The 4,266-nt window shown below is 48.7% G+C and overlaps 1 pseudogene; it reads right to left on the bottom strand.

The window, feature by feature from the left end:
* Positions 1 to 316: 316 nt before the first annotated feature.
* On the bottom strand, positions 317 to 999 carry LOC131561033 (feather beta keratin-like; annotated as a pseudogene).
* Between the last annotated feature and the right edge of the window lie 3,267 nt (positions 1,000 to 4,266).

Raw genomic sequence — 4,266 nt, 5'->3', positions numbered from 1 at the left:
TTCTGCCTTACAGAGGGAGCAGCCAGGCAGAGGTGGCCAATGGTCTCTGGCTTGGGAGAAGGGGTTTGCAGCAGAGGGGAGAGCACATGGACAAAGGGGTGATGCAGAGCAGGGAATGGAGGAAGAGCAGGAGGCAGATGAGCCATGTTTTCAGGCAGCCTGAGCTGGCCATTGGCTTCTGCCTGGTTGGTGCCCTGAGAGCAGGAGCTGGAATTGCTGAGCCCCTTTGAAAGCCTTGTCCCAGAGATGCATCTTCAATGCCTGAGATGAATACCAGGAAGTGGGTGGTTGGTGTCAGGGGTGGTGCTGAGGGCCCTTAGCAGATGGAGCCATAGCCCCTTCTGCCATAGCAGCCCAGGCCTCCCAGGCCGTAGCCAAACCCACGGCCATAGCCAAATCCACCAAAGCCACCAAAGCCACCAAATCCGCCAGAGATGGGCTGTCCCTGGGCATTGAGCTCAGTGCCCAGAGCAGCGGAGGAGGTGGATCCGACGGCGGTGTTCTGGGGGAAGGAGGTCATGATGGGTCCTGGCAGGGTGACCATCACAGGGGAAGGGTCGATGATGACGCGGGAATCCTGGCATTGCAGGGCACAGGGCTCGTTGCAGCTGTTGGCCAGCGGGGTGGGTCCGCAGGGACTGCAGGGGTTGTAGCAGGCCATGGGTGTGGTGTGGAGGGTGCCTGGAAGAGAGAGGGTTGAGGCAGGGCAGGGGTGTGGGGATGCGAGGTGTGGTGATGCAGAACCGTGAGGGAGAGTGTGGAGGCTGTTGTGGGGCTGTGGGGAGGCGTGAGGGCAGCCGAGGCTGGGGCTGAGTGTGCTGGAAGAGAGAGGGGAGAGGTGCAGGAGCAGGAGAGTAGGGGGATTGAGTCTCACCTGGTTGTCAGCAGGAGCAGGAGGAGAAGGCTTGAGGAGAAGTGTGTGAGGGAGAGAGGCTCTGGGCTGGCTTTTATGCTGCTCCTGGAGGGGTGGGACAGCCTTGTCCCATGGACTTGGGGCATTCACCAGCCAACTGGTCTTGCCCGGCCTGGTGAGTCATGAGGTGGGGTGTGTTTTCGTTCCCACAACACTTCAGTGTCATATCCAACTCTTGAGGCCATGTCCATCTGACCTTGTCGGCAGCTTAAGGAACTGGCATTTGGGCGGATTTGATTATTAGATGTGGGTCAGGAAGGGCTGAATAAACAACCAGAGCCCCACAGAAATGCGATGTCATCAGTGAGGTCATTTTGTGGCACTCATGTCCTGTGGTTTGTGGGTGCCTTGTGAAGACTGGGACTCTGTTCTGTGCCGCTGGATGTCCATCAGTCCTTGTGCTGCACCCAGGAATGCTGAGGGAGCTGCTGATGCCCTGGGAAGGTCACTGAGCAATATCCTGGAAAGGTTCTTGTGCCTGGGAGCTCCTCCTGATTTCTGAAATAGAGTTTGTTCTCTTGTGTCTTCTATGTAAGCAAGAGGGAGAATCTGGAAAATGAGAGGCTGCTTAGGGTGAATGTGTTTCATTGTTATGGTCTATTTGGATTTCTGAAATTTACTCAGCCATGTACACTGTCTAAATTAAAGTGTATTCCTTGGCTGCATTAAGAAATCCCCTAAATTAAAACAAACCAGGCTTGATCCCTTTTTTCCCAAACTGATCTGTGACATCAATTCACTTATTCCACATTCAAGCCACAAGGTGTCATAACTTATAATCATTAGTCCTAATGTTTTGTTCCTCTAAGCAAAACCCAACAATTAGTAATGGACACCCAGCAAGCTCCTCTTTCCTTCTTTGCATGGTTTGGTTGTTCTTCTGTGGAATTGTGCAATTTCATGTTCTGCTCCTGAGGCCATCGCCACCTGACCTTGGTGATACTTTCTAGCTGCGAGAATTAGAGACCATGGTGTTGCTGTTGATGTTGCATGCCAGGACACAGAGAAGATTCAAGCAAAGCTTACAAGCACTGGGGTGTTGTCAATGAGGTCATTCCATGGAATATTGACAGTGAGCCCCATTTGCATTCTTGCCTCCTGCCTGGCAGAGGTCCCAGCTCTCTCAGCTTCTCCTCATCTCAAGGATCCTCCACTCCCATCAGTGTCATGGTGGCCCTGCACTGCTCTTGGTCAACCATGTTTGTGTCCATGTAGCCTCACCTGTGTTGGGGACCAGGATGTTCAACTCCCTCAATATGCTTTATTACTGTTCCTAATCCTGTCCTGGAAACTGCTGAAGTTTTTTTTTACAATAAAGAGTAGATGATGACCTCAAGATCCATCTATGCTCCACCAGGAACAGAAGGTCCTTCCCTGATAGAATGCTTTGGGTGCCAAGGGAAGGGTAACTGGTATCATCCTGAACTTCTGTCAGGGCTTTATCACCGTCCCACATAACATCTTTATCTCTGAACTGCAGACACGTGGGTTTGAAATGAGGTCTAATGAATGGATGAGGAACAGACAGAGAGTGATGGTCAGTGGCTCTATGTACAGGTAGAGGCCAGTGATGAAGCCTCCAGGCCTCTGCCTTGGACAGTCATTTTGGTGATTTTGAATATTTTATCAAGGAGGTGAGCAGTGTGATTGAGACCACCCCCAACATGTTTGCAGGTGCCACAAAGCTGAGTGTTACTGTTGACACAAGAACATGGAGGGATCCCATCAGGACGGACACTGGGAATGTTGAGAACATAAGAAACTCTTGTGGTTCAACAGCTCCAAGTTCAAGGTCCTGTACATGGGTTGGGACAGTCCCAGATATGAGCACAGCTTTGGAGAGGGAATACTTGAGAGCACTTCCACCAGAGAATGATCTGAGGGTTCTGGTGGACCAAAATCTTAAAAAAAACCAGCAAAATGAATTTTCAGCTCAGGCCACCAGACATTTCCTGGGCTGCACAGAGAGAAGTGTGGCCAGCAGGAATGGTTGGGGCTTAATTGGAGACGTGAGAACATCATTATTGTCACCAATAAGTAAGAAAATATGCACGAAAAGAAGGACACCAATAGAGACCAAAATGTTCAAGAGATCACCATGCATCATTGCAGCAAAAGAACTTCTGGAAGAGGGTTTCTAGAAGATTGATAATTCCTGTTTCTTCAGAGATAAAGATATCTGATTTAGGGTGATGAGTTGAGCTTCACAGTGGAAGAAAGACATGGACTTAGTGAGGCAAGAAGAGTTCAGGAACAGCAAGAGATTCAGGGGACCAAAGAATCCTTGTGATTAGAAATGGGAGAAACACAAGGTTTATTTTTGTGAGAAGGGAAGAATGGAAAAAGGAGATGTTGTGAGTGTTTCAAGGAATGACCTCAATCATAACACCCCAATTCTTGTAGGCTTTGTTGTCATATTCTACGTGCCTGATACCAACCAATAATACCATATTCCAATACCAATACTTCGGCCTCTACCCCACAAAATTAAAAACTGCCGCAAAGGTCAAATGGACGCAGCCTGTAGAGAAGGACACAGAATCACAGAATTCCACAAAGACACACCAGCACCATGACAGGAGGAAATAGGATCACAATGACCATTCAGTAGCAATTAGTGTTTGTTCCTAACAGGAACACAACATTACATCTGACAGGATATAAGTTATGAAACCATAGGACTTGAAGGTAGAATAAACAAATTCACACCAGAGAGCAGCCTGGGCAAAACCTGGTCTAGCATCATTGGATGTTTGTTTATTTGGTTTCTTAAAGAGGTAAAGAAATACACTTTAAATGACAGAGTATATTTCCATGTAAAGTTGAGAAATCCAAATAGACCACAGCATTGGAACAAGTTCAACCTATCGTGGCTTAAATTTCCAGATCCTTTCTCTTGATCCTAGAAAAGAAAAAACTGCATGGGGTCCCTTTCATCCATCAAGAAGAGCTCCCAGGCACTGGGACCTTTCCCAGCTCTTGCAGAGTGACCTCCCCAGGACGTCAGCAGCTCCCTCAGCATTCCTGAGTGCAACACAATGACTGATGGACATCCAGTGGCAGAGAACAGAGTCCCAGTCTTCACAAGGCATCTGCAAACCACAGGACGTGTGCCACAAAATGACCTCACTGATGACATGGCATTTCTGCTGGGCTCTGGTTGTTTATTCAGCCCTCCCTGACTCACATGGAACAATCAAAATGGCCGAAATACAAACACAATGAAGTTACTGCCAAGGTCAGATGGAAATGGTTTCAAGAGCAGGGCATGAAATCGCAAAACTACATGAAGGAAAACACTCCCCAGCTCATGACTCCCCAAGCTGAGCCAGACAAGAGCTGCTGCCTCAAAA

Source organism: Ammospiza caudacuta, chromosome 1 (assembly GCF_027887145.1).
Source record: "Ammospiza caudacuta isolate bAmmCau1 chromosome 1, bAmmCau1.pri, whole genome shotgun sequence".
NCBI classification, from domain to species: domain Eukaryota; kingdom Metazoa; phylum Chordata; class Aves; order Passeriformes; family Passerellidae; genus Ammospiza; species Ammospiza caudacuta.
The sequence above is the reverse complement of the archived record's forward strand: the minus strand, read 5'-3'. Positions and strand labels throughout refer to the sequence as shown.